The sequence below is a fragment of the Orcinus orca genome, chromosome 12 (genome assembly GCF_937001465.1).
Source record: "Orcinus orca chromosome 12, mOrcOrc1.1, whole genome shotgun sequence".
Lineage (NCBI taxonomy): Eukaryota > Metazoa > Chordata > Mammalia > Artiodactyla > Delphinidae > Orcinus > Orcinus orca.
Window position 1 is genome coordinate 73,589,073 of NC_064570.1, and position 12,720 is coordinate 73,601,792.

Here is a 12,720-nt window from a genome sequence, read left to right on the forward strand (position 1 = left end):
GTTAAGTAAAATAAGCCAAAGACAAATATTGTATGTTATCACTCATATGTGGAATCTAAAAAATAAAACAAATGAATATCACAAAACAGAAGCAGATTCACAGATATAGAGAACAAACTCTTGGTTACCAGAGAGAAGAGGGAAGGAGGGAGGGGCATGAGGTTAAGGTGTTAAAAGGTACAAGCTACTAAGTATAAAATAAACAAGCTACAATATATATTGTACAGCACAATGAATATATATAGCCAATATTTTAAAATAACTTTAAAAGAATATAATCTTTAAAAATATTGAATCACAATGTTGCATACCTGAAACTAATATAATCTTGTAAATCAGCTATATTTCAATTAAAAAATAAAAACAATAGGACCCAAATTTTAAGATGTACTCTTATAAATGTACTAAGTCTCTGATTCACTTCAGAGTAAGAACAATGGTACCCTGCCATGGCCTAGTTTTGCCATACTTTTTGTCAGCATATGATGAAATCTTTTTGAGGCAGTAAAAATACTCCTGGAAATTTCCAAATATTTCTGCAATATTTCATGAAATATCAATACTAGATCCTGGATGTCGAGGCTAACTCTGGGTCATCAATTCATAAACAAATACCCATCCCGCCAATTAATTTCTCAGGCAATTAGTACCAAGAATAATACTGATGCCTAGTTTTTATATAATCCCTAGAGAAAACAGTGATGGAATTCATAAAAATGGTTCATTGCCAAGTACTGACAGAGCAAAAGAGCATTTAAAAAGAAGCCATCAAATTTTATTTTCAATATGAACCACAGAGTTTGTTAAGGAAATTTCAACTTCCAAAAAATTTTTTAAAGGAAGTTGCTCTGCTTTTTACTTCCAAATATGTACAGCTGCTTAGCTCTTGGCAAAATATTGATAAATGAAAATGTGTGTCAGAATTTTAGGAGAAAAAAAGTCTAGCCATAACATTTAGTGAAATGAATTATCAGTTTTCTATTGCTGAAAAAATCATTTTAATAAAGTATTTTTTAAAAGTGTTGCACAACCAAGATGCTATTGATCTCTATTTATATGACATAATTATCATAACTAATCAAATAAAATAGGCATAACATGAAATGTGTTTAATAGTTTGATGCCATCCAAAGGACTGGCAAATTGAACACTGTGTTTAAATTATTTATCTAGATAAGAGAGAACTACTACCAGATTAATGACTTCACAAAAATTAAGTTTCTTGTTACTTATATGATTATTTGCTTCTTTGCTTCTGTTTTATTGTATGTTGTGTTGTTAGGGAAATATTTGTAGCTCTATCCTCCAACTGTCCAAATGTAATCTTATGACACTGAGACACACTAAAATTAACCCAAAAGAGAACACCACTGTCATTTTTATTATTTAATACAACCCATTTACAGGCTATTTGAGAACATGCGTGACTTTAGCAAGTTATCAAGATGTTTGGAGAAAGAGCATGTCGTATTTTTTTGGAAGTAATAAAGTGGAGAATAATTATGAGTTACACTTCAGCTATCAATTTTTGCTTCTGAAAAAAAAAATTGTTTCAAATCTGTTAAATAACTCATGTTCCTTAGCAGCTAATAAAACAAATAGAATGTAAGCTCCATGAGCACAGAGGTCATTGTCTGTTTTTTCACTGATACATTCCAAACACTGAGAAAAGTGCTTGTTACATAATAGGTACTCAACAAATATTTGTTAAACAAGTAAGCAAATCATGCCAAAGTATCTAAATGTATTTCTCTGACAAACTCTGACCCTATTGATTCCAGGAAACAATAGCTTTGACTTAAGATTTTCAACAATTTGTCACATTATTTTGTTACCTTAATAAACATAATGTAGAATATCACCATGCTCACTTATAGAGGTTATGTTGTCAAAGTAAATACTATCATATCTCAAAACATTCTCCCTTTCAATATTTACAAAGTTCTGTGAAGAAGCAAGGTCTTTAATTGTAAGAAAAATCATTTTTGTTCCCAGCCTATACTCATCTATGTCAGACATACATGAACTAAGAGACTTTTAAGCCTCAAACCCTGAGGAGAGGGGTCCTTAGTCACAAGACGGGAATCTGCCTAAAATAAGAGCAAACATTTCAAGTCAGCCTTTTAGGTTATTAGGATTGAGAACAGGAACCTCTGTTCGAGGCAGGGCAGGCCAATACTGGAAATGATAAATTTCAAATTTGAGAGTAAATACAGATCTTGGAGATCATCTACCCCAAAGTTTCATTGTACAGATAGGAAAAATTAAAGTCCAAGAAGATAAATTAATTGCCTAATGTCATATATTTAACAGTGAAACTAAATTTGAACTCCATTTTTACTTCATCCATACAAAGAAACATGGAAATGGAAAAATGTAATTTTTATAATCTCCATCTTGGAAAACATTATTGAAGCCTGAGAGAATCAACTATTGCAACAACACCAGATTTTGAACAGACACTACACTCCACAAATGGAAACGGTGATAACTGCCCATACTTACCCAACAGCGGCCCAGATACACTTGACAGTATCAGCTCTGTAGTATTTTCCATATCTCATCATCTATAAATGCCTCCATGTACCCCCCACCTCTGCCATCCCCACCTTACTTCTCTTCTTCTCTTATACTATTTCACATGTTGTGGGAAGCTTATTTTTGCTATAACAACAGAAACCCAGCTCAGTGCAAGAATAGCAGCCCATATTTCTGCTACAGACCTGGAATCTGCCAACTGGCTGGCTTCACAAGCTGCCGGAGAAGGGAGATTGAAGCCATGTGTCAAGACATCTCCTCCAGAAACAGCTCAAATATAAGCCCTGCTGTTAACAGGAAGACTGGCTCAGAAACACAGAATCGGCAGTATCACGTGCAACCATAAAACAAGGCAATGGTCAAGGGTGAGTTTAAGAGTAATGTACTTGGGCAAACAGTTGTTTAAAATGAGTAATCGGTCCTCCCTAGAAGACTTCAGAGGGATGATATCACACCGATACCCACTAAAATTAACAAAATAAGTCCAAGTAATTCCGTTTGTGTCATCCCTCGAAGATTTCATTGCCCAGAGAACACTGACACAAGTGAGATCTGAGTGCATTATCTGCTCCCCTTCCAGATCTTTTCAGTGATTTGTCATTACTGCAGAAACGCAGACCACACACAATGTTAGTTCTTCCTACACCACCCCAGAAATGCCCAAAGGAAGAACTTGAGCATTGTCCTTAAGATCTGGACTCAAAATACTTCACCCAAAATAGATGCCTATTCCTACTTGTAGAATGCTTTATGGGTGGTTGAAAGGTTGTGGTTCCCCATAAACTCAAGAAACTTTCTATTTTAAGAGTCATTACAGTTTGGTTTAAGAGCATTTTCATTTGATTTGAGACTGAAGAGATTCATGGGGAACTACTTGGTCTGTGTCAATCATGTAAAAGGGTTGAATTTTGCTTTTAGATACTTTGCATTAAGTTAACAAGTTAGAGTAACTTTCATCATAGGTTACTTTCACTTTTTAAAGCTATTTTTTCAAAAGGCCTGAATAGAACCTAAAAGCTATTTTGCAAAGCATTTTTGCTTCTAAATTCCAAATCTACATTTCTAGTTCCTTCATACACAGGACATCAAGTGTTATTTAAAGAGCAATTTTTATGTCCAAAAATTTTTTTTCCAGCATTTTAGAGACCTTTTAAAATATAGCTTTAAAAACTAGAGGTCACTTTTTTTACAAGATTAGATGAACTCAAACTTAGATCAACCTTACAAATGCAAAAATTATAGGTAGTCTCCTAAGTTTGAAGAACAAAGTTCTTTCCTGCTAATACACTTTCAGTATTTTTAAACAATAAACAAATGGTTTTAATAGGATTTCCCCTCCACCACCAAAGTTGAAATTTAAAGGCATGCAATACTAATCCATAATTTTATTTAAATAGTTGTTTATTAAATTGCATATTTTTTTAATTTCAAAGGCAATACATGATAGTTGTAGTAAATTGGAAAATAAAAACAGGTGGAAGAAAATAAGAACCACTTACCTTGCCACACAGATAATCACTATTAACACTTTGTTTCATATTCTTCCAGTTTTTCTATGAATATTTATGTATTTTTTAAAATTTAACTTTCATATTTTAACAAATAGTTTTCAAGATCTTAAATTCTGGAGTTTTCCCCATTATATATTAGAGAGACTTAAATACCACTTGGTTCTTCGGTTTTACACTCTATTGTTTCCCCTATCTTCTTTATTATTCAATCAAGTTTATATCTCTACTACTCTATTTAAAATATCCTTTCCCTAAACACTGTTATTATTTTACCTATTTCTCTTCTTACTTGATCTTTTCTGAAATGTTTCATAATCCTTTTCCTACTTTCTGAAATTGTGTAGACTTTTTGCCACCATCCCCTTTGTAAAACACCTTCTTTAATTTAGTGCCTTTTGCCATTTTTCACTGACCTGTTCTTACCACATTTTCTCAGTCTTTTTCACTAATTTCTCTCCCAATGTGGCCTTTTGATCTCAGTAGTCTTGGGGCAGTATCCTGGCCCCTCTTTTCAATATTTTCCTTCCTTTAATGGTCTCTTTCACTCCCATGCCTTGGAAAATATGCTGATATTATTTTTAGGAAAATTGCAAAAATACTGTGGGCTTAATATTTTATAACTTTTTTAAATTTAATATTGTGATACTTTTCCTAAGTCATTTACTATTTAATATGTAAAGTCCAGATAAAATTCTATTATATGGAAATATATAATTATTATTTAATTAATCTGTTATTAATGGACATTAATGAGGTTTGGTTTTTTTGTTTGTTTTTGTGTGTGTGTGTGTGGGATCTTCCCAGACCAGGGACCAAACCCGTGTCCCCTGCATTGGCAGGCAGATTCTTAACCACTTCACCACCAGGGAAGTCCTTTCTTTTTTAGAAGTAATTAAAAACAAGGCTTTTGTAACATGTTACCTCTGATACTTCTGCATTCTTTTTTTAAAATATTTATTCTAAACAATGCTGCTATGAACATCTTTATATAAACATCTTGGTATATGTTCTTAATTTAATTTTTAAATGGGTATTTCTAGGTTATGGGCATATTTTTAATATGCTTAATTTTGCTAAAATGCCCTCCAAAAAGGTTATATAAATAAATGACATTATTCCCTTTTCCTACTCTTTAACTATATTAGGCATCAATATTTTATTTAATCATCAGGTTTTGATGGGGGGGCTGGTGAGGAGTAGATAGTTATATGTAACATTATTCTTTCCATGTATCATGACAGTTGCCCTTCTGGTTACATAAATCTATTGAGTAAATCTCTGAGTCCAGTCACACAGGCCAGCTGGAACCTAATCTCATAAAACCTCCTTTTTATCTTAATAGTGGGTACATTCTTCATTGAGCTCTGAGGAGTGTTTTTAATGATTTTTGAAATAAAAATCCTGTTGTAACAATTCAGATACTTTCTAGAAACATCCTTATTTAAAACCCCTGTTTATTTCAGTTGATGTAGAAAAAGGATAAGGGCTGGTCAGGAGTGGGGGATAAGCAGGAAGAATACATCAAACCAATTCTTGTGGTCTGTGTTCTTCCAAGTGTTAAAAAAGAAATAAAAGGATTCTTTTTTGAAACAGTTCCAATCAAATCCTCAATAATCTGTCATAAGGCAAAACCTTAGGAGTGGGACCTGGGTTGAACAAGTTACCTGATAATCAATCATCTTCAACGCGATGTCATGCTGGTTTTAAAATGGCCCCGCCTCCTGATTTTCCTGTCACAGTCAATGGCGTAGTCATTGTCCTACATGCCTCGAGTGAAAATCTTGAGTCATCCTTGAATCTTTACTCTCTCAATTCTATATCCAAAATACTTCTTACCTATTTCTTCTTTCCCATTCCTCTTATAACCACTCTAGGTCAGCATCTCATTGCCTTTTACTTTGACCAGGGGCTATCTTACTGTTATTGAGAATGCATACGGGACAAGGGAGAATTGGAAGTGGACCAGAGAGGGACGTGTTAACCAGGACTCTGAGACCCATCTCTGCTTCAACCTGATGTAACTGGCAGAGTTGTGGGTAGGGTTGTCAGATTGAGCAAATAAAAATAGAGTATACCCAGTTAAACTTAAATTTCACAAAAATAATGAATAATATTTTAGTATAAGTATGTGTCAACTATTGCATGGAGCATACTTCTGTTAAAAAATTATCTGCTGTTTATATGAAATTCAACTTGAACTGAGCATCTTGTATTTTATCTGGCAGCCCTACTTGTGAGTGGCAGGAAGGGGGGAGGAAGTGGTACCTGAATCAAGGATCAAAGTGCCTCACCTGTGTCTCACCATGTCTAACATATGTCCACATGTCTTGGAACCTAAAAGCCCAGGCAGTCGAACTCCATGAGATATAGATAAATGTTTGAAACCAGGTTCGAAGGCCTGTAGAGAATTTAGATCCCTTTATCTGCTTAATAGTGAATAGCAGGAATTAGACTTTATCTTGAAAACCATGGTAGTCTCAAGCCAAAAAAAAAAAAGAGTTTTGAAATATAGATTTTAAAATATTTTACAATGTGAAGTTCACTGAAAGAGTAGGATACAAAACTGTATGTGTGTATATAAGATGTATCAAATATACAGAGATAGAATAGATATATTGATATATATTGTCATCATTACATATTTAATACAAGCACACAAATATACATACATAGAAATAGTAAAAGACTAGAAGGAAAGACACAGATATATTAACTAGTTATTTCTGGGTGGTAGGATTATGACTGAATAACTTACATATTTTGGCATTTTCCAAATTTTCTCTATAACCTTCAAAGAACGGTTGTCTAATACTGCTCGGTCTCAATGTGGAATTTTCTTCAGATATACAGCGTGACTTTTTAAAAATCCTATTTCCCCCAAATACTCTTAAAATCCCAATATACCTCCCAAAGTCTGTCTTTCTCCCCCCCCCACCCCCACATTCCAAAATCTCCTCAAATCTGCTCTATTAGTCAAAACATGTTCTATTCCAAGTCTTAGATAACCAACTCAGAGTAACTTACACCTTAACTGAAAAGTCCAAGGATGGTTTTGACTTTAAGCATAGCTGTATTGTCAGGCTGAGTTTTTTGGATGTCCTAGAGGGTGGATTTTTGAGTCAAAACAATTATTCACTGGGAACCTTGGTATATTATTATTCCCCTTTTTAAAGTTACCAATTCAAAACACTTCTTTCTTAATCTTTCTGTTCAATTTATAAATCTTATTATTCTATGTATTAATTGAGCCTATTTTAATAATCATTGGCAATAGAGATTTTACAACGTAATTATGTATATTTCCCTTCAATATTTTAAAACTGTAGTTACAAATATAATAAATTTAATTTCCTTTTGAAGGACACCCAGTTGATTAGAGAAGCCTTCCTATGCACCTCAGTAATTCTCATAAAGACATGCTTATAAATACAAGATTTGAGATTTTTTACACGGTCAAATCTTATTTTATAATGTTGTAAGACTTCAACTAACAATCAGAAGTTTAAGCATTCGTTACTCAGTTACTCATTTGTTACCCTACCAGGATAATATCTCCATAAGTTTTTTTAAAAGCTTAAACTGCTGAAATCTGCACAAATAATATTTCACCACCAAAAACTGCAGTCCTGTAGCTTTGGTTGCTGCATCCCTCAATGCTCAATTCTCAGAGCTAGAGTTTCAGTTCTCCTTGGAGTTAAAGACATTTATCTCCTAGGAGGCAACCACCTTCTCAGCTGGTGAGGCTGAGGTGGCTTGAAAACCCGAGGTTTTGTCTCAGGTGTGAAATCTGGAATTGTAGTTATCCAGGGTCATTTCTGTCAGGACTCTAAAAACTAAGCTAGGGCTTCCCGGGTGGTGCAGTGGTTGAGAGTCCGCCTGCCGATGCAGGGGACATGGGTTTGTGCCCTGGTCCAGGAAGAACCCACATGCCGCGGAGCGGCTGGGCCCGTGAGCCATGGCCTCCGAGCCTGCGTGTCCGGAGCCTGTGCTCCGCAACGGGAGAGGCCACAACAGTGAGAGGCCCGCATACCGCAAAAAAAAAAACAAAACACAAAAAATAAAAACTAAGCTAAACTTATTTTTATGACTAATGTGTCATGGGATCTGCTTAGAAGTCCACAGAGTTCATGTCTTTGGGTTAAATCTTATTATTTCCTAACTCTTCCACCTTATCCCAGAAAACTAAAGCCTTTCAGATAAACTACTTCTCAGAGTGAACAGTGGATATACATATATATACATGATATATATATATCATGATATATATATGATATATATATCATGTCTATGATATAGACATGATCATGACATGATCATGACATGATCATGACATATATATATAGACATGATATATATATCATGTCTGTATATATCATGTCTATATATACATGATACACAACAACATGGTGTATATGTATGTGTGTGTGTGTGCGTATACTGGATATATATGTAGATGTATGTATGTGTATACACACACACACACGAAATTAACTTCCTTAAATGATCTGATGGTCTTGTGTTCTTCAGCCCTCTAGAAGTATTTATGTGTCTCTCTGGCAGCTCTAATACTGCATGACACATAGCACATGCACAACCCCAGGAGGCACCAGAGACCATAATGTGAACCAGACATTCTGAAACTGTGCATCTCTACAAAGATATTAAAGCCATTGCATGGGGTTTTGACATTTTTTTAATTGGAAGAAATCCTGCATTACTTTATGTTATTCTCATCAGCTAGGTTTACCACCCTTAAAAATATTAAAATCTTCTGATTAAATTCTCTCATGTGTCTTAACCTTCAGTGACAGCTTCTAAGATCATTCTAAGGACAACCACAGAGAAAATAAAAAATCCAGGAGACATCAGTCTTTAGATGCAACTTGACCCGGTACAATCAGGGCTGTCTCTTCCCATCTCTCAGTTCTTAATTCTGGTTTCTCTTTGTCTGTCTCTCTCTGTTTCTCTCTCTCTCTCTCTATCTCTCTCTCTGTCTCTCTCTCTCTGTCTCTCTCTCCTACTCTCTCTTTACCTCTTTACCTTCTACTGAATGTATTGTCCTTTGTTCTACTAGTGTCTTTCTTTCCCTTATCAAAGAAATCCCCAATCCACTTCGATTTCTTTCCTTTTTTTTACTCCATTTATTATTCTAGCTTACATAACAGCCTCACTGAAGCTTCTTCAGTAACCCAGAACTTGCCAAATTTTATATTTAGAAAAAATCAATGCTATAATTTTTGAGGAACACAAATACTTTTCTTAGCAAATATCTTTAAATTCTGTCTATAAGAAGAAATTGGATCAAACACCAACAAAAGAAAGTAATAGCTCTCTCAGAACAAGACAGCAGAGGAGTAACACGCAGATCACCTTCCTCCCCACAGATACACCAGAGATACATCTACACGTGGAACAACTCGTACAGAACACCTACTGAACGCTGGCAGAAGACCTCAGACCTCCCAAAAGGCAAGAAACCCCCCACTACCTGGGAAAGGCAAAAGAAAAAAGAAACAACAGAGACAAAAGAACAGGAAGGGGACTTGCACCTCGGGGAGGGAGCCGTGAAGGAGGAAAGGTTTCCACACACTAGGAAGCCCCTTCGCAGACGGAGACTGCGGGTGGTGGAGTGGGGAAGCTTCGGAGCCGCAGAGAAGAGCACAGCCACAGGGGTACGGAGGGCAAAGCGGAGAGATTCCCGCACAGAGGATCGGTGCCGACTGGCACTGACCAGCCCGAGAGGCTTGTCTGCTCACCCGCCGGGGCGGCCAGGGAGGGGAGCTCAGGCTCGGGCTTCGGTTGGAGCGCAGGGAGAGGACTGGGGTTGGCGGCGTGAGCACAGCGTGAAGGGGACTAGCACGCCACAGCTAGCCAGGAGGGAGTCCAAGAAAAAGTCTGGAACTGCCTAAGTGGCAAGAGACAATTGTTTCGGGGTGCAAGAGGGGAGGGGACTCAGAGCACCACATAAAAGAACTCCAGAGATGGGCATGAGCCGCAGTTATCAGCACAGACACCAGAGATGGCATGAGACGCTAAGGCTGCTGCTGCCGCCACCAAGAAGCCTGTGTGCGAGCACAGGTCACTATCCACACTGACCCTCCCGGGAGCCTTGCAGCCCGCCACTGCCAGGGTCCCGGGATCCAGGGACAACTTCCCCAGGAGAACACACAGAGTGCCTCAGGCTGCTGCAACGTCACGCTGGCCACTGCCACTGTAGGCTCGCCCCCCATTCCATACCCCTCCCTCCACCCAGCCTAGGTGAGCCAGAGCCCCATAATCAGCTGCTCCTTTAACCCCGCCCTGTCTGGGCAAAGAATAGATGCCCTCAGGTGACCTACACGCACAGGCGGGGACAAATCCAAAGCTGAACCCCAGGAGCTATGTGAACAAAGAAGAGAAAGGGAAATTTCTCCCAGCAGCCTCAAGAGCATCAGACTAAATCTCTACAATCAACTTGATGTGCCTGCATCTGTGGAATACCTGAATAGACAATGAATCATCCCAAAATTTAGGCAGTGGACTTTGGGAGCAACTGTAAACTTGGGGTTTGCTTTCTGCATCGAATTTGTTTCTGGTTTTATATTTATCTTAGTCTAGTATTTAGCGCTTATTACCACTGGTAGATTTGTTTATTGATTTGGTTGCTCTCTTCCTTCTTTTTTTACAGATTTATAGATTTCTTTTTCCTTTTTCTCTTTTTTTGAGTGTGTATCCTTGGGCTTCTTTGTGTGACTTTGTATAGTTTTGCTTTTACCATTTGTCCTAGGGTTCTGCCTGTCCGTTTTTTATGTTTGTTTGTTTTTGTATAGTTTTTAGCACTTGTTATCATTGCTGGATTTGTTTTTCGGTTTGGTTGCTCTCTTCTTTCTTTTTATTCCCTTTCCTTTAGTACTTTTTAATTTTTATAATTATTTTTTATTTTAATAACTTTATTTTATTTTTTCTTTCTTTCTTTCTTTCTTTTTTTCTCACTTCTCTCCTGAGCCGTGTGGCTGACAGAATCCTGATGCTCCAGCCAGGTGTCAGGCCTGTGCCTCTGAGGTGGGAGAGCCAAGTTCAGGACATTGGTACATCAGATACTTCTTGGCTCCTCATGATATCAAACAGCAAAAGCTCTCCCAGATATCTCTATCTCAATGCTAAGACCCAGCTCCACTCAATGACCAGCAAGCTACAGTACTGAACCCCTGTGCCAAACAACTAGCAAGACAGGAACACAACCCCACCCATTAACAGAGAGGCTGCCTAATATCATAATAAGGTCACAGACCCCCCAAAACATACCATTGGATGTAACCCTGCCCACCAGAGAGAGAAGATCCAGCCTCATCCACCAGAACACAGGAACCAGTCCCCGCCACCAGGAAGCATACACAACCCACTGTACTAACCTCAGTCACAGGGGAAGACACCAAAAACAATAGGAACTATGAAACTGAAGCCTGTGAAAAGGAGACCCCAAACACAGTAAGTTAAACAAAATGAGAGGACAGAGAAACACACAGCAGATGAAGGAGCAAGGTAAAAACCGACCAGACCAAATGAAGAGAAAGTAGGCAGTCAACCTGAAAAAGAATTCAGAGTAATGATAGTAAAGATGATCCAAAATCTTGGAAATAGAATGGAGAAAATACAAGAAATGTTTAACAAGTACCTAGAAGAACTAAAGATCAAACAAACAATGATGAACTACACAATAAATGAAATTAAAATTACTCTAGAGGGAATCAATAGCAGAATAACTGAGGCAGAAGAACGGATAAGTCACCTGGAAGATAAAATAGTGGAAATAGCTACTGCAGAGCAGAATAAAGAAAAAAGAATGAAAAGAATTGAGGACAGTCTCAAAGACCTCTTGGACAACATTAAATGCACCAACATTCGAATTACAGGGGTGCTAGAAGAAGAAAAAAAGAAACGGACTGAGAAAATATTTGAAGAGATTTTAGTTGAAAACTTCCCTAAGATGGGAAAAGAAATAGTCAATCAAGTCAACGAAGCGCAGAGAGTCCCATACAGGATAAATCCAAGGAGAAACACGCCAAGACACATATTAATCAAACTAGCAAAAACTAAATACAAAGGAAAAATACTGAAAGCAGCAAGGGAAAAGCAACAAATAACATACCAGTGAATCCCCATAAGGTTAACAGCTGATCTTTCAGTAGAAACTCTGCAAGCCAGAAGGGAGTGGCAGGACATATTCAAAGTGATGCAAGGGAAAAACCTACAACCAAGATTACTCTACTAAGCAAAGATCGCATTCAGATTCAATGGAGAAATTAAAACCTTTACAGACAAGCAAAAGGTAAGAGAATTCAGCACCACCAAACCAGCTTTACAACAAATGCTAAAGCAACTTCTCTAGGCAGGAAACAAAAGAGAAGGAAAAGACCTACAATAACAAACCCAAAACAATTAAGAAAATGGTAATAGGGAAATACATATCGATAATCACCTTAAACGTAAATGGATTAAATGCTCCCACCAAAAGTCATAGACTGGCAGAATGGATACAAAAAGGAGACCCGTATATACGCTGTCTACAAGAGACCCACTTCAGACCTAGACAAATAGAGACTGAAAGTGAGGGGATAGAAAAAGATATTCCATGCAAATGGAAACCAAAAGAAAGCTGGAGTATCAGACAAAATAGACTTTAAAACAAAGA